This window comes from Syngnathus leptorhynchus, chromosome 6, assembly GCF_054491065.1.
Source record: "Syngnathus leptorhynchus isolate UIUO chromosome 6, UIUO_Slep, whole genome shotgun sequence".
NCBI lineage: Eukaryota > Metazoa > Chordata > Actinopteri > Syngnathiformes > Syngnathidae > Syngnathus > Syngnathus leptorhynchus.
The window spans coordinates 11812287-11831604 of NC_141200.1; the positions used below are offsets into that span (position 1 = coordinate 11812287).

The 19318-nt window shown below is 39.3% G+C and overlaps 1 protein-coding gene across 4 annotated transcripts in view; it reads left to right on the plus strand.

The window, feature by feature from the left end:
• znf469 (zinc finger protein 469) overlaps positions 1-19318 on the plus strand; it is a 165867-nt gene that overhangs the window by 74722 nt on the left and 71827 nt on the right. For all 4 annotated transcript variants that reach the window (XM_085913870.1, XM_085913869.1, XM_085913871.1 and 1 more), the window contains one exon: positions 17866-17896. The gene's annotated coding sequence lies outside the window, so the exon portion shown is untranslated. The remainder of the gene's footprint in view (positions 1-17865; positions 17897-19318) is intronic.

Here is a 19318-nt window from a genome sequence, read left to right on the forward strand (position 1 = left end):
AGTACCTTGGAGGCGACTTTTCCGAGGACCTCACCTGGAGACGAAACACTTCCTGTCTGTTCAAGGCTCACCAACATCTTTAATTCCTCGGGAAGCTGCAGCAAGCCGGATGGAGGTGCTATTTCTTAAGAAGCTTCCACAGATGTGTTGTGGAGAGTGTCCTTAGCGACAGCAACACAGTATTGGTTTCATACTTTCTCATCAGCCATTTCTCATGTCCTCTTGTCTCATCCCATCAGTCATCTGCTCGGTACCTGCCATTTTGGTCCTCCAAGTATACGTATCTCACCTGCATAATTAAGCCCGGTTTAGTTCCATTCTATCGTGCAGTTTTTGTTGTTGGATCAGTTGCAATTTTTGTATCCGTATTGAACTTCTCACACAAAGTTTCCATAGTTTCTGTATTCTACAGAGGGAGATTCATTTTTGTAAAATTTGCCTTTTTAGTAGCATTATTTATTTATGGAATGCACTTGGGTCCACCTGTGTCCACCAGTCCCTTCAGAAACTAAAATGGATACTTAGAGCGAAACAAAACAAAATAAGTGTGCATAGTAGGAAGGTGACTTTTGTTCTAGCACCTTCACATTTGTCACCCTCTTTTCTTTTATTCGCTTACACAGTGTGTTTCCTCGCATTCTGTCAGGAAGCCAGACTCTTTTGTGTTATGCATCATTACATACTTTCAGGTAAAGTTACATTGACTCCATTCTACTACAGCTGTCTAGATTTCTCATCTGCAGCGTGGCAAAAACTTTTCATAATTTAAATATCTTGTCTACCATCCATCCACAGCAATCACAGCCTATTCCGTCCCTCACGTTGTCACACGACCTTTCAGTTTTGTCTTTGGTGGACCCTAAATGTGAGTGTCAGGGGCCCCAGCAAGAGGTTACAGAACCAGTTCTTAGAAATAACCAAACTTTGTATATACAATAAATAGTGTATGTCATGTGACTAGGCTAAATTGGTAACCTTCAATTGTTATCTTTGACTTAGTCATCAATTTGATCAAGATCTCATTCAGAATGAACCAGAATTTTTTCACTTTGACCGCTATGCCGCCTCTCAATGGCTGATATAGATTTGTGTAAATGACAGCTGTGTTTAATCTAATTTGCGGTCATTTGTTGAAGTTAAACTCTGGGAATGTGGAAAGAAAATATTTAAAGTGATAACAGGTAACCTGCGCCTTCTGCTCATTTTTCATCTCACTTTCGCTGGGGGCACCGCCAAGACACACACATGAGCAACTCTGCCTCCGCCAGACTGAATAAGAGCTCGACTTTAGTCCAAATGCATTACTGGCCAAGCCTGGAAAAGTTATGAGAAAAGCCATGCATTTTTATTCCATCCTGGTTTGAAAAAAACAAAACAGTCCTCAAACTCAGAAACAGAAAGAAATCCATCATTATGCATTTTCTGATATGATCAATGTACATTTTCTGACGCATTACACGCAGGGTTAGTGGTAGCTACATTGGTGAACACATTCAGTGTCAGTAGGGAAAAAAGCATTTTGCACATTTCGTGATGTGTCACATGCATTGCCGGTAATGTGAAAACCCCCACGTGATTCATGGCATCAATGCATCACTGAGTAGAATTTAATTAAATCAATAGGCAAAAAAAGTATAGTCTGATTAAAGAGGCATATCCATTCTCTTTATTCTTCACTGTGTGACTGAGCTCTGATGCTTTGCCACAGTCTTGTTTAGTGTGAGTGTTCAATCTTCGAATGGTAACTTTTGGCTTTGTAGCGTGCCCAGTGTTATTAAATTATGGTAAAGTCAACTTGATAGTTGAGGTTATTTTCTGGTCTATCTAAGGATGGGAAATGATTCAGCAATCCATCCATTTTCTTTTTAAACCGCTTATCCTTATTAATATTACAGGAGAGCTGGAACCAATTCCAGCTGACTGAGCGAGAGGAGGAAGGACCTTGGAGCAGGTGCCAACAAATTGCAAGACAGATATAGACAAACAATCTTTCAAATTCATATTCACGAATAAGGAATACTTGGGCTCCCACACACACCTCTGTGCGCCAGATGTACTAACCACTCGTACACAGTGCTGCTCTGGAGACTAATCCATTCATACATTTTCACTGTTGCCTACCCTCCTTTGAGTTAGTGGTATGTCCAAGACTGGTTGTCAGACAATTACAACTATTCTCACTCATAGTCATACCTGTGAATGATTTATGAATATATCTAACATGAATGACCATCAACATTAAATCGACCTCAGTTAGTTAGATTTTTGGCATAATCTACAGCATTGCTTATGGACCCCCGAACATTTTTGTTATACCATGAACCCCTCCTAGTCCACCCCCTACTGAGACAGCACAAACATTAGAACTAACAACTGCCCATCGCTCTGTGTGCATCTCTTCTGGTTTGTGATATTTTGAAATAGCCATCATATGGATATCACGTGGCTCTTCATTTTGACTTAAACATTACAAATTAAATGTTGTGCGATCTGGGCGTTAATGTGTGAGCACTGTAGCTCAGAGTAGGAGTGGGTGGTGAAATCCAATGTAAGGAAGCAGAGGGGCTTGCTTATTATTTTAAAGGGGATCAGCCCTAGTCTTACAGGAGCCTTACGAACATCTTTTGTATAGTGCAGACAGGTCCCCTTGGTTTTTCATGAGATTTAAACACCATGACGTCGCCAGTCAGCTTGACTCTTTGAATGCTGTGTGGGCCCTGGGGCGGAAACGGGACCAGGAATGCTCTACACGGTGATGAATTGGAGAACAAATAGATAGTTTGGTTCTCTTTAAATAATCATGTTTCTCTCTGATGGACCTTAATGATATAGTGGACAGCAGTTTAAGCAAAGACCTATATACTACATGTATGTATATAAAGACTTCAAACTGCTTCCAGATAGACAGTTGAGAGTTAGGCTGTAAGCTGTTTAACACAGGTTTAACAAGAGACAAATTATAATACCCACACATTTTAGAGAAGACCACTTCCTAAATTTACACTAATGCTCACTCAACCTTCGAAGACATCTGCCACAGCTGCCCAAAATTAAAGACGACTTATGATATACATTTTTCACAATTTAAAACAGATCCCAGGTGTCTTTTGACAGGTCTGTGACATGCTTTGATCAAAATGCAGCAAGGATCAAGAATTACAGGACATTTTACACCCCTTCCACCTTGGTTTTGAGACCACTTTTTAAAGGAGCCATATCATCCTGCTGCATTGCTAGAAGGATATCATGTATTATGACGTGCTGCGGTAACCACGCATGCCGCCCTCTTGTCAAAACACACATGAGGAAATAAATAAAAGAAAAAGAATTCTAAGAACGGAAGTCAGACATGAACCTAAACTGTTGAACCATACGATCTTGAGGATTTCCCAAAAAACGTGTGTATCTACTGTACTGTATTCCTATTTTGTAAATGGCAAGTAGTAGAATAACTGCAGCAGTACTGTACAAACTATACAAATTATACTGTATGCATGATTATGTCGTTCTTCAGAATTTCTCACTGAATAGCAATGAAAACCACAATTCATATTCATACAAACTAACCATAGGCCAATACTGTTAATTAGTAAAGACATGTAAAACTTGTAAATTATGACATCATTACCTTTTGACTATATTTGCTGAGGCTCCAACAACCCTTTGAATAACAACAAAAACTGGCCTTGACTCATTCATTTTTAGAAAAACATCCACTGGAAGAAATTTTAATTCCTATAATGAGAAGAGGAACATGTTCAGTGATTTAGTCCTACATAAACCATTTCCACCGCAAACATCACAGGTGTTAATAATAACATCAACACTTTTTTTCACTTGACCCAGTAAGTGGTGCCAGTATGACAGAACACTTGATTACACCATACCAGGACCTTGAAATGTTCAGCCATCAAGTTAACTAATTACATGTGTTCTTTTCCAACTGGAATTTGTCACCTCGTCCTCAGTGGAAAAGCCTGTTGTGTGATTCTCTTGTTTAATTGTGACATGAGGAATGATCTTCCTCTGGGTCTCAAATTGTTTTGACATCAGTTAAAATGCTCCCTTATGATAATGTTGAATTTTCTGATATTTTTTCCTGCAGTCGCAAAAACGTGCCTTTTTTTTCTTTTTATAGGATTGATGTGTTGAGTGCGCACTTCAGTCAACACGGTCATGATGGATAATAGTTTTGAAATTCTGATCCTCTTGCCTGGTTTGTTGACACGTAACTATGGTAGCCTGTGAATTGCATCTGCACATATTAATGAGTGAGTGATAACATACACAGTTATGCCACCTTGAAATTACAAATCCCCCAAAGTTCTAAGATTTGCAGTTTGACCAAAGACACGGCCCAAAGTTCAAATTGTCATCATGCAATGATATACTACACATGTGATTCAGATTCTGGAACATCAATCGATTAATTTTCTATGCTGCACATTCTTATCAAAGCTGGGTTGGATGTGAGGTACACCCTAGACTGCCCGCCAGTCAGTTGCAGGGTACATATAGATAAACAACTACAAACTCACATGACCTTGTACGAGTCTTCAATAAACTTAACATCCAGTAGAACCTCTGACTTTGACCATAACTTGTTCTGGAAAACTGGGGATGTTCAAAATGGGGAGTTCGTCTGTACATGTTTTCTGGAATGTGAGTGGAAGGCCAAAGTAGAAACATCCAAACTCCACAGAAGAGCAGAGATGTGATTGATGGTTTTCTCAATTGTGACAACTACTTGAGAATCACACCCATTTCTTTCTTGAGAGATTGTTAAATTGCTGACAGAGATTGTTAAATTATTGACAATACACAAGTACAGTGTATAGAGTGAAAAGTGATTGAAATAAGCATATTGTGCCATCTTGTGACCGCATCTGTGATCAGTCCATTTAAACTCGTTAATTGGTACTTGGTCTCGAAAATCCTGATTGAGTAAAGCCTTGTTTATTGTATTAACATGATTGCCTATTATGTTTTGACAACAATACATCCCACACATTGTTAGAACTTAGCAGTTATGATTAATTGTTAAGTATGACAAATCTAACAAAACAAAATGAAGCATTTCTTTCTGGTTGAGGTCACTAGCTGAGTCATTTCTGTGTCTTATAAATCAAAGTTACTAGTTACAGTGCATCCAAAAAGTAGTCTCAGTGTTTCACTTTTTCCACAATTTGTTATGTTACAGCCTCATCCAATATGGAATCAATGTTTTTTCTTCCTGAAAATCTGATACACAACACCTCATAATGACAATGGGAATTTAGTTTTGTTCCTTTAATTTTATTGCAGGAAAACCTTTGTCCTAGTTTGATGTCCTTACAACTCAGGAGCAGAAATCAATTTATTAAGTTGAAATATGAAACATCACATTCCATCCATCCGTCCATCTACACATCGATTTTCTGAACCACTGTTTCTCACGAGGGTCCCGGGCATGCTGGAGCCTATCTCCGCTGTCTTTGGGCAGTAGGCGGGGGACACCCTGAACGGGTTTCCAACCAATCGCAGGGCACACATAGACGGACAACCATTCACGCTCACAATCACACCTACGGGCAATTTGGAGGGCCCAATCGGCCTATCATGCTTGTTTTTGGAATGTGGGAGGAAACCGGAGTATCCAGAGGAAGTCGACTTAAGCACGCGCAGAACTTGCAAACTCCACACAGGAAGGCTGGAGCTGGAATTGAACCCATAATATCTGTGGAGCGCACCTGCGAACCAGTCGACCAACATGCCACATATTCCATTCATCACATTATTTTTTTTAATTGCTCACCTTTCTTTTCAAATTGATCACAATAAAATATGGATTTAGAAATGTGAATTATTATTATTGGAACAGAGCAGGCTCTAATAAAACATATTGTTCTGTGCTGTTTTGATGTCTGCTGCAGAATATGCCTTATATACAAGTCATCTTCAGAAGTCAAATTTATGTTTTAGTTATTGAGACGTGATTTCGATCTTTTAACTTATTCTGAATCAATGTAAGAACATAACAGATGACGTAAAAACATGTAAAGATCTTGATTGTCCACTCTTAGTGTTGTCGGCATGTTCCGATGTATGCAACTTCTGAGGCACGTCTGTTTTGTTGTGCAAAAGAAGTAGAATCTTGAAGGACAGCCAAATAAGTGCTACGCAGTTAAAAATATGAACTGCTGTAGAGGAAAAGTGACCATTCCTAACTGAGGTGGAAAATGTTGTGGCAGGGCGAGTACATATCGTGCAGTAGAGTAATTGTGTGAAATTCTTTTTTGATCTCTGGGTTTAATGATATATTTGCCAACTTATAATGCCTAGCAATACAACAGTCACTGTTCCCCTGAATGTCAGTGTTGCAGAAAGTTTGAACTTCGGGTGTCCCGTATGACTCAGAAAATAAACATTCAACTCGGTGGCTGAACGAATCATCTCTGGTAATGAAAGACGACATGTTGAGCTGGAAGCAGAGGGAAGAGACTTAAGTTGGAAAGCTCCCTCCCAAGTGTGCCTGGAACAAACCTGACAATCTACCTCCATTAGTTAGCACACTCACATTCGCTGCCACTGAACTGTTGCCTTGGATGGTTACACATCGATAACCGCAGCGACGTCAGAAATGGCACCAGTCATAATAGTACAATTGTTAGCCATTATCAAGATGACGGACTTGTCCTCATTTGACTGAGCATTACACCATGACAGACTGATTGCATTTAACAGTCTTTAAATCATCTTAATTGTGGTCTGGCGTAACATACGGTGGCAGAACATTACAAAGTTGTACAGTTCTAACCTTGCCCTTAATGGGCACACACTCATGTCATGATGAACCAATTACATGGACCGAATGTTGTCCAGCCTCTATTTCCAGCTCGCTACCTCTTTGTTTCCTGTGGCACCTGTTAGGCCTAGCCTATAAAAGGTTGGGTATTTTTAAAAATGTGTATTTATCTTTGAATTTTGGCTTTTTGTCCAAACACAAAGGCCTAGGAGGTGACCTTTCATATTTGTGTGCAGCTACTGTATGTATAAAAGACATTTTTAGGGTTGGTCTCTTGTTGATATCAGTGTGTCTACTTTTTTTTTTTCCCGGAAACTTTATTTCACAACTGAACAAAATAGTAACTAATGTTTGTAAATAAACATTAGTGACTATTTGGTTGGATTTTGCTTTGGTATAATATAGTATAATAAGGCATAAGTATAATAAGTAGAGGCCCTGTGCTTTCTGCTGAGTTCAACATGAGCAAGAGAATTAATTGCAGCTGAAAGCAAATTAGCTGCAATGACTAGCTTGAAAATGACCGCAGACACTTTCCAACAAACATCATGTTTACCGTCCATTAATTCTCATTATTTGTCTTTTAGCCATGTTGAAAGGGAAAGGGGAATAGTGAGAAATACCACAAGGCTGAAGCATTCTCAATATATTTGGACAACCATTATGGTAGAGCTGGTCGGCACATACAGTACCTCACCCTTTGAAGATGCTTGAAGGAAGCATATGAGAAAAGTGGCATTTTTAGATATAGGTGAATGCAAATATTTTGTGTCATGTATTGGGAACAAATTATGGAAAACATTAGGTAAGATGTGTTGCATGTCTCATTGTGTGTCCTGCGACTGACTGGTGACCAGTCCAGGGTGTAGCCCATCTTTTGCCCAAAGTTGGTAGAAGAGGGATAGTTTGCCACTGCACACATGCAGAGTTGCATACGCAAGTCAAAATGCTTTTATTGTCCTTAAGTTAAGAGCACTGGCTTGGTTTCCACATTCTGGGCTCTGCTTCTGCTGAGTGGAGGCAAGCAATTGGCCATCGAGCAAAGATGGCCAAATAGCGAAAGTATTTTTAGTTTGTTGTTGTTTGTTGTGGTTTTGTTAGTTAGTGGTTATACGTCTCCATACTTATGACAATTAGGGATGTTAGAATGTTACTTAAAATATTGCCTCTACGTTTGATAGTAGCATCAATTTGAGGCTGGAATGAATTAACATATCACAACATCATTCCCCAATTGGAAGAAAATGTGAAAGTCAACCAGCATTATGGAAACGTTTGTAGTTGATTCAAGTGAATAATTTTCCATCAATTAAGATACACAAGTTTCATCCCTCTCACCTGCATGTTTGACTATTCAGTGTCTCAATATGAAGACATACTTACAGAAACATACATTCAGTTATTGCCTTAGTTTAAAGGCCATGGGTGATTATAGTGTACTCAACGGTGGCAAAAGTGGTAGTTGGGCCTGCCTTTAGGTTAGCATCACCAGAATTGTGGGTGGGCTTGCAAGATTGTCACGCTTGGCAGATGGCAATTTGTGGCAGAGTCTGTGGCTCGTATTGAGGTAAGCATGAGCATAGTAAGAACTGGTATTGGTTTGACTTGGCGGAAGCTGATGGAAGCTCCTGTGCGTTCTCTGTCTGCTGTAGATTAGAAGGTACCACATTTTCTACTCCTGTCCTGTTGCTCTTTTCAACAATATGTGCAGGAAGATTAAAATTGGATTTTTGCTTGGTTTTCTTCAAACATGACGCTTGGCATTCATGCTAAGGTGTCCGGTCTCTGTTTCATCAGTACTTTTCTTGTCTCAAGTTTCACCTTATCGCGTTGAAATATGAAAGATCCCATTACGTCCATTCATTGATTTTCTAACCCGCCGTTCCCCACAAGGATCGTGGGCATGCTGGAGCCTATCTCCGCTGTCTTCAGGCAGTAAGCGGGGGACACCCTGAACCGGTTTTCTACCAATTGCACGGCATACATAGACGGACAACCATTCACACTCACAATCACACCTACGGGCAATTTGGAGTGCTCAATCGGCCTATCATGCATGTTTTTGGAATGTGGGAGGAAACTGGAGTCCCCGAGGAAGCCCACGTAAGCACGGGGAGAACATGCAAACTCCACACGGGAGGTCCAAAGCCGGAATCGAACCCATAAGCTCTGTGAAGCAGACATGCGAACCAGTCGACCACAGTGCCATATATTCCATTCATCACATTATTTTTTTTTAACTGCTCACCTTTATAATATAAACTTGATGTGAAACATTGAAACACAGCAGTCTCTAACGTTAGGGTGAGTGTGATCACATCTTAAGCGTATCATTTGCAAACGATTTTGTTTTGCATCATACCTGACCTCATGTAGCCAAACCACCTCCACACGACAGTCGTAGTTCCCAATTGAGCCACTAAATCGTTATTTGAAGGTGAAGACGCTGCAGAGCTGCTCACTCTCTCCGATGTTCTCATGTGGTTCAACATAAGAAAACAATCGACTCGACGACATTTGATATCACAGAATACGCAATAGCCTGACATTTTCAATTTCTCGATATTTCCACCAGTCATGTTCTCGATGTGGAAAATCCCACGACCATTTTTACAAAAGTCAGTCCACTAGAATCGCTTGCGGCATGGTACACCTATAGATTAGATACGGCTTTAGTCCAGAAACCGTAGACTCTGACACCAAATGAAGTGTTGGTGCACACAACGAACAAGAGCTTAGTACGTAATAAGTGATTTAAGAGTAATAGACAAAATAAACTGAGATCAGTGATGAACGTGAATAGTGATCACATTGCGTATGTTTTCAAGTCCTCGGTATGATTACTGACATCCATGTAGATATTCTAATAGGGCAGTATGATATGAGTTATGACAATGGCAGGATGGGCGCCCAGAAGTGTAATGACCAAGTATCAGGCCACCTGCCAGTCACCCCAGCCCCTCCCTCCCTGTAAATTTAAATGTTGTCTGGGATCTGTCACAGTCTTCATGCATTTTGGAGGACATTCAGACTTGGGAGCTCATACTTGACAGTTTGCTCAAGAGGAAAATCCTTTCTCCAAACCACATGTGCTGGTTGAAGACACATCTGTTTAATAGCAACAACACGGCAAGTGTGATGTGTTTTGTGGTAGTACATGCATGGGTGTATTTCACTCTCATCACTACCCTATGTGTCTGTTAAAACAATTATACAAGCAAAAAATTGCCTTTGTTCTACAGCTTTATGCACATAGTGACTCAGGTTGGAGGAGGTGACAGATGTGTGTTAAGCAATGAAATGGCTCAGCCAAGCTGCTGCTCTTTCACACATCTCAACTCATAACCTGGATGTTTAACTGTCATGGGTACGTATTTATGGACACAGACATTTTCTTTGGCAAGGGCTACCAATAATGCATTTGTCTGTATTCTCATGTGACTTCTGCATTTCAACGGATTCAAGATCCCTGTCGGACTTTCAGGTTCAGTGCTTGTGCTCAAATTTTCTGAAACAGTGTAAACCAGGCACACTGATTTTGATATATGCTTGCTAGAATTGCAGGTCTAAACTATGACAAATTGAAAACTACTGTATTTTTGTTCATGTCTGCACTTCCCTTGAGTAGTAGCACAGCCTGGTTTTGCTGTATTTATGATTTTGGTTGTGTGGTTTGCTTGTTTGTGTTTGGACAAGAGCAAGGCTCCAGGCCTGAGGCCTGCGTGTGTCAGAGAGGTTAACCAACACAGCCAGTGGGCTCCATTCTTGATTTGTGGACTGGTGTTTTTTCTTTTTTTTAAAATCACAATTTGGGTTATCTGAACTGGAAGCTGAGCATTTACAACAATTCAACCTTGGGGAGCTTGAATGCACGAGTGTTTTAACACCTGGTTGTTCATGGGGATGATAAAGGGATATGTCATGAATGTTAAAAGATGTTTAGGAGCTGCAAAAGAGGAGAAAAACAGAAAACTTGAACGAATGACCTTCTGACTTTAAGTAGTGCAATATGCACTATAATATAGTGACTATATAGATATATATGGATTAATTATGTAATAATATATATATATATATATATATATATAATATGTACGTGTATATACTCTATCGGTCGGTCGATTGGTCTGTCGGTCCGTCCGTCCGCCCGTCTGTGTACATATATGCTCCTAACAATCACATTAATGGAGTATTATTTTATTATTTTTAATTTATTAACGATTATTAAAATAACCGTTAGTTGCAGCCCTGATATAGCTACTGTATGAACTATGAAGCGTTTGTGACAATATCCAGTCATATCGGTCAACCATGAAAACGTTGAAAGCGTGTTTTTAAAGAATATGTCCCGATGATGTTTTACATCAACTTGGATACAAAGCATCTACTTAACCTAAGCGGACGGAAGCAGCCACACCGTGACCTGAATATGCATCCACAGCTCAGACTACTTTGTGTGGTTGCAAGGTTTCCAATAGAGACAAACAAGTGGGTGCTTTGAAAACCACATTGTTTAATCCGGTAGAACTGGACTGTGTGTCTACTCCGCCTTGCTTCAATTTGTTTGGGAAAGTTCAATCACAGCAGTCATAATTTAGTGTGGCCCAACACTGTTTGGAGGAAATGGTCTTGGTCTGGGTCACTATGAATTTGAGAGTGGTTTGTTTGTGGCAGGAGCGTGATCCGACCTCCATTTGACCCAACCACGAGACACACTGGCTACCATAAGATACTGATGCTCTGAGCAAAACATTTTTGATTCCAGAAATGTTGACAGCTTTTGGACATTTTTCATGTACTGTCCCAATGTCAAGTGTGAAAAACAATGATTTGGCAAGGCCCTGGCATGACGTTTATTGATTTATTTGGGAGTGTCTTGATTTTGCCATTGTCGAACCAAAGGAAAATTACACGTATTTTCCAACTCATTCTTGTCAGACAAAACGATAAATCATGAGAACACCTTGAGTCTATTACTCCACATGGGGTGCTAATACAACATTTGTTGGTCAGACAGTGATGAGTAATTTGGTGGTTGAGTGGAAGGATAGCAGAAACATACCTCATGAGTCAACCATGTGGCTACACTGGGATGAAAACATCGAAATGGTAATGATTTACTCGTGAGACAAACAAAAAGCTTGTCTTCTGGCTTGTCTTGTCATACTGCTGACTTTAGTAAAGTAAAATGATGAGTCAACAGCATGATCCTTTTTTCTTTTTCTTTGGGGTAAGTCAAAAGACCTGCTTAACTAAGATCCCAAATAGTGAGGGCTAAATTGCATGTTCACACACCCTAACAAACTGCGTTCATGATGGCAACAGCTACAAACGTGGCTGAGATTGCTTTATTTTGGGATTATTGTTTAATTAAATGAAGGGAGAACAGAGTTGAAAAAGTTTACACAATGAGCGCAAACTTTTTCCCGGCCAGCCCTCATTTTGTCTGTACTATGTTGCCACTGCTTTGTCTCAGGTTTGATAAATCACATTGCGTGTGCTATACCAATATATCTGCATCTACTAATACCATAATGCGTAAAATGAAGTGCACAGCAATTTTGTGCATTTGGCATACGTATATCCTGGGTGTGCCACTTTGTAGAACAGCTCACACATCTATTTGGTTAAATAGTCAAGTTTGCGCTTGTTTTTGCACGTACCAAACATTTACGAAATTATACCCACTTTTCTTCTGTTTGTGACAGTGTTGAATGGTTCATCATGTTTGTGCTGGAAGTTGAAGAATTAGTTATTATCTGGCCCATCACCTGCTTGTAGAGTATACTGTTTTTAGCCAAAAGCTAATAAGTGTGAAGGACCAAAAAAGAAAAAAGAAAGTGTCAAATCAGGAGCAATAATGGAAATAATGACTGGCCCATTACCTGCTTGTAAAGTATATTGTGTGAAGTAGTTAGTGTAATAAGTGTGAAGGAAAAAAAAAGCGCCAAATCAGGAGCAATATATTTGGAAGTAAAGACTCAATGTTCTAATTTAAATTATTTAGAGCCCTATTATGTACCCATTGCAACTAGAAAACAGTGTTGTCATGGGTGGAGTATTCTTTCTTGGCATTTTTTGTAGATGGGCACAGTTAGAAATGGGCATCTGTGCTGTTGTGGGACTGAACACAGAAGACTTAATTGAAGCGGCTCTGCATGGTCTACATGGCAGAAGCAAAATAGACTCGATAGAGTCCATGTAGGAGATCCTCCGTACCCAAAGTACTTTTTACATCAACAAGGAAATGCACGATCTACAATAACGAGTGATGAAATGATGGCCATTGTGTGGTGGGCACTTTCAACCAGGTTCCAACCAATATCAATATCGCTTGAAACCTGCAAAATATTCATTAAATAATTCCTAAAACCACTTCCTGTTGATGCACACCAAAAGATACACCACCAAAACAGACCATTTCAAATTCCTTGTGATACATATAAGATTCAACAGAAGAAAAGGCTTTACATAAAAATTCAGCAATATACCAAAAAAAAAACCCAGTTCTCAACATTGAATGACTCTGAGGTATTACTTTACCATGTTTTTGTTATTAGAATGGGAGTTTGTGTTGGTGTACAGCTACATTCCACGAGAAAGTTGTTTTTGATACCTTAGAAAAGGTAACCAAAGTATTGATTTCATTCCTCCTTGACACTGTTAATTTAAACTTAACATAGTTTAGATAGAGCTCTTTTGTTTTTGTTTTATTTATTGTACTCTGGTGAAAAATGTGTTACATACATATTTACACATTTGTAGAAACAAATGCTATACTGACCTGTAAAAGAGAAGGGCGTGTGCACTGTGTCATGCCTTTGAGCTATTTCTCTTTAGACCTTTCCCACAACTGGCAATCTCTATGCATTTTGTTTTAATTACGAGCCATGGTGACAATTTCCCAATCAAATGTTCTTGAAAGCGGTCACTTTTTGGTTTTGTTATGTTCGTATTGTCTCATTTTGCCCTTATGACAAAAGCAATTAATCAGTATGCGAGTAAGACATAATGACTTTTATCTCCTGCTGATCAGTAAATTATGGGGCTAAAGGTTAAAAGTGCACGATGGGTGGACAGTAACTTTATTTTTGTGGAAATTATGGAGCATATATCTGATAAGACTGCCTTCATTCAAGTGCGGTATTTGGACTGAAACCATGTGATCAATGTACACGTTTATCATTACTGAAAGTAGACATTTCCTTAATTCATCCATCCATGCCTTCTTCACACACAATATCAGATGACATACCCTCGTGAGGATAGGTGGTTCAGATGATGGATGGATGCATTGTATATGTTGGAATGTTCCCTCACATTGCCTTAGCAGTGCTGCGACTGAGTAGCGCCAATTTTACACCAGATTTCTGGAGGCAATGTGTGTGTCCCCAAAAGTGTTTGTGGCTAATGAATGAGATGTTTATGAATGAGGCTCATTTACACAGAGATGGGCAATTTCTCTATCGATTACCTCATTTCGATGCCACCGGCACCAACCAGACGCATTCTGTCCGTCATTGTGGTTTGGGACGCATTTCAATATCTGCGCAGGCTTTGCGAATTAGATGCCATTTGCTCCATTTTTACCAGTTAGTGACACGCAAAGGTGATGCAACCCTATAGTGAACTCGACCCGGGATGTCTAATTTTAGTAAACGCTACATTCTCTTTAAACAGGCTGCCTTGCTAAGGTTTGAAGTTTTCTTTTAACATGTTGAAACATTGCATTGCAGGTCGTTCAGACATAAGTTCACAAAAACATCAAATAAACAAAAAAGAAGGGGGTTTAGCAAGCCAGAAAAGTAGCAAAGAGAAGCTGAATTTAATATCTGAAAGAAAATGATTAAAATTGCTTTTCAACTGTTGGAATTTTAACTCCCTAGGACTCATAACTAATAAAATGAGATGTTATGATAAGGAAACATAATTCTTTGACATGCTCATACATCATGCAACAAGAAAGTTTAACTACATGATAGTTATTTTCAGTTGTCCACCCAAAAATATTTAAAAAAGTTCCAACAGTCAGTCATAATCAATGGCTACATTCTTCACCCTTAACTCAATGAACACGCTAAAACAAATTAAATCGTGGAGGTAAAGATTTGCTTATCGATCATAGTATATTACTGTACTCAAAAGTTTTTTTTTTTAATTGGGCATTTTTTATGCCGCCTTGGGTTTATGTCTCCTAGGCAACAACAAAATGCTAAGTCCTTTTTATGAAAGCATTTTTGCTCATTTAAAATGTTAAGCATTAATAGTTAAGGCAGACAAATACACTAATTTCATCGTAGTTCCAAATGAAACACAATCGGATTTACACCCAAATCAGGTAAATTCTGGAGGAATTATAATTGTGTATATGCACGTTTCCACAAGTAAAGCTCCGCTGCTGGTTGTATTGTACTGGTCTGTCTGACACAGAATGGTAGCTCATATGTTTTGAAAAAGTGTCCTGTCTGGTTGTGGTGGGAAAGTGTCATGTTGGAGTCATTAACGTGTGAAACCTGAAATATACATTTCTTATTTCAAGCCAAGACTGGGCTGCTTGGCAGATTATCCAAATCATCTTTTCATTCAACTAACAGTGGAAAACACAAGCATGTGTAGCAAAACATACATTTCTTGTTCCTTGTTTCTTTTGTGTGTTGAACCTGACCCCTCTTTGAGTCTCCTGGCCTTTATGTTGACTGATTGAGCAAAGCATTATTTGGCCTTCACAATGCAGCAGGGCTTTTCCCTGCTGAATCCATTAAGAAATGTTTATCCTCACACTCATGCCGGGGTGGTCTCGGAGCTCGAGGTTAATGGACATACGATGCAAGAGGCCACTCACATGTAAACTCAAAACAAGTATAACATCACATTCATATCCTGTACATTGTGCTCATGGGGAAAAACAAGGTTACATATTGCAGCTGCATTTGACATCTTGCTCAAGCTTATTACAGGTAAGATTAAACAAGATGTAGCTGAACTAGTGATTCTATAGCAGAAGATTACCTTTAGTTTAACAACTTCATCTTTAAAGTGGAACCAGCACAGTTTGGGATCTTGGGGAGTCTCAATTGTTTTTATTTTAACCCATTGAATGGTTTATCAATGAGTTGATCTTGATAATAGGAAAGAAATAACGGTCACCTTAATTGCTACCATAAATGATCTTTTCCATAGGACTAGTGTGAGGCATTCTTTTTGTTGATGCAATGACAAATTAAAATGTAGTGTGTCCGTTACAGTCAAAAGTTGTGTGACCTTTAAGGTCACTCAAACGGGGATTATTAGATCGGTGACTTGAGCTAGACCACTCTGCTGCTGTGACCTTTCCTGCTGGCTTGGCATCTTATCTATGACACCCTTGGCACACTTATTTGTTGATTTCAGTTAAGGCCATAGAGCCACACAGTCACATGGGCTTGGCAGAGTCTCCCCCCCCCCCCCCCCTTGTGGGTGGTCAGACATGAGTGGAAGAGAAAGAATCCTGGAGATGGGGGTTAGATCTTTTTCCGCACTCTAGCAGAAAAGGCTCCACGGCATTGTTTCAATCTTTCCAGCATCCATTCAATAGTTCAACTGAGAAAAGAACTGGGAGACGTTAACAATTCCATCCATTCATCCGTCTATCTATGGTATCTCACTAGGGTTGCAGGTTTGATGAAGCCTATCCTTGCTGACTGGGGTGCACCCTGGACTGGTCGACAGCCAGCGCACATACAGTATAGACAACGGTTCAAGTAGGGTCAACCTCAGAACGGCTGAAGCGCCAACCACTGGTCATGGGCTTCCATTCCAGAAAACACAACTTCTTCTGCACTTAACTCCTCTTTGTGTGTTTCAAATTGAGTTCTTTCTTCCAACTTCATGATGAGTCAATGTTTGGAATTGAAGTTTTACTGTTTTACTTTGAAGCCTGGATGGATTTTGTTCAACGATTTAATAAGGTAACTGTTTGTGGATGAGCCATTCCATTCCCACTGGGGGATGTGTGTCACTGAACTCAGTAAAGCAGGTCTTATTACTCAGCACTGAAATGTGCATTATATTATCCTCACAAACACATGGAGTGGCACCTGGCTGATAAAAAAACAAGCACTCTTGGATGTTTGCAGACTAAACACGCATCTTTAGATTACTCATCGTCACCACCCCCTGCTAACTACTTTTTAATTCTCTTTAATTCTGGTCACATTGAAATCACTCGTGATCTAGTGGGGCTTCAAGTCTGTGTTACATTAACCACGTCTGCCTGCTTGAATCCAACTAAAAACAAAATCTGTTATTTTACATTTGAATGATTTGTAGCGGTGCAATTTGATTCTTAGTTTTACTTTCTCGTGCAGTAGATGACTTCATGTACAATATTTACTTGGTTAGAACACTAGACGTGATGTTTTTCAGATTCTCTTCCACAAATTGCATTAGTGATTTGTGAAGTCACTGTCAAATTACACATTGCATATCCATTCCAAAAGGTATTTGGTCTGACGATGGCGCACATTGGACTCCATATTGTGTGTTGTATTTTTGGAGATTTGCAATGATGTTTGGACAAGGTCTTTTGATGTGGCAAAGTTCTGGATTCTGAAATGGTCAGTCTGAGTCTATCCACAATTCCCATAAATCCTAAAATACACTCATTCCATTTTATTGTAATTTGACTCTTCTGAAACATACAGACTAACATTATACCCTTAACCACGAAACATGTCATCTAGCATAGTTTGTTAAATAAACAGAAGGCTGCTCGCTGCCTTGAGTTAAGGAACTTTGAACATTAACAAGAGCATCTTTAAAAATAAATAAATAAAAAGGCAGTGTCAAAGGAGCTTTGGCTGTAACAATCTAATTGGAGGGAAAGTGTTACCGAAAAATTGTTTTAAACCAGGCAGTATATTGATTTACGTAAACCTGGAACAAGAGCTAATCACTTGTATGTCCATACTGTATATTTGCTTGAATTTGAGTTGCAGTGGATAGATCTCCTTAACATTTACTATCTGCACACTCTGACTACAAACTTATTTTTCAATTGATGCCGTGTAATAATTTTAATTTGTCTTCTTTTTTATTTCTAGGAGTAGAAGTTTACATGTGACGACATACGTGGTAAGTACAAAATTCACTTAATCTCAGTTTAAAATGATTCACTCTGCCGCACTGTCACACAGCCAAGTTTCAAGTTAAAATATTAAAACTTGAAAAATATCAACATAACTTTATAAAAAAAAGTTTTTGGTAATATGAATAACCTTGAGATTTTATACAATTTCCATTTAGAGCATATACATATTTATATTTAGAACAAATAAATACAACTTAGTTTGACAAGTTTTGGATGCTTTGTGCTGTCCTTTTAAACTACAATTTTGTTTTTATCAAATAAAAATTCACTTTAATGAATAGTTTGAGAATAGCGACACATGACGATGAATGCCTCAAAATACAAAGACTTGTGTGACATTCATCCTTGCATGTTTGACTCAAATGGTCTCTCCCATGGATACAAATCTGCCCTCATCTTTTTGCCTACCTCTTTCACATGTAAACGCCCGTCCCTGACCACAGCCAATGGGGGATAATGTCTGGTTGATGCTTTGCCCCTCCCCTTGGGATGTAAATGTTGTTTTTCTCTGCTGACCACCACACTCCCAAGAAAGGACAACAGTCTCGCAAATAACATGGTTGAAGGCTTCCAATTACAGTCCTGTCACTAACTCCACTGACATGTAAACACATGATGGAGAGATGGACAAGGAGAAGGAGTGCAGACAGGAGTGTGTGGGCTTGTGTTTGCCAACAGACGTCAGGGCCGCTGGTTAGTATGGCAAATATGACATCATGCCCGTCTCATGAGATACATGCTTTTGTCCTCAAGAGGCTCGTTGGACTTCAAACAGCAATTTCTTATCATGAGTTGATCAGTTTGGTTTTCACTTTCAATGCAACAGTCAGAAGATATATGGAAAATATCTGGGAAATATTATGACCACATGGTAGGCTTGGTCACATTTTCAAATGGTCAAATGATACGTAAGTCACATTTGGCCATGCAAATGACTATTACAATAGTTTGAGCCACTGCATCTCTGTGATCCTGTGGCCTAAGAGAAGACAGTCCAAATGCTGCCTTCAACTGGGCCTCCTGACCAAAAGTGTGATAATTTTAGACTGAAGTCTCTCACATGGTCTGGAGCAAGGACAGGATTTGGAAATAAACGTGGAATTTAGCTTAATTGCAGTTTACAGATTTAGGAGGGGCACTGTTCTCTTCTTTATTTTCTTGCATAAATAGAGAGTGACTGGAGGCCAAAGATATGAGGTTTAGAAACCACAAAAGAGGTTCAAAAACGTCACAGGCAATAAGGCGACAGTTGAGCCCAGTTCTTTGCTCTGTCGTATGTCTGACCAAGCTCATCCACTAATGGAAGATTCTTCTCTTCAATCACTAAATCCATCAATTTTACTATTCCACCAAAGCTTTCTGGTCTCCCCAATAAAATGTGAGTGTTGGTATTTAACTGCTTTAAG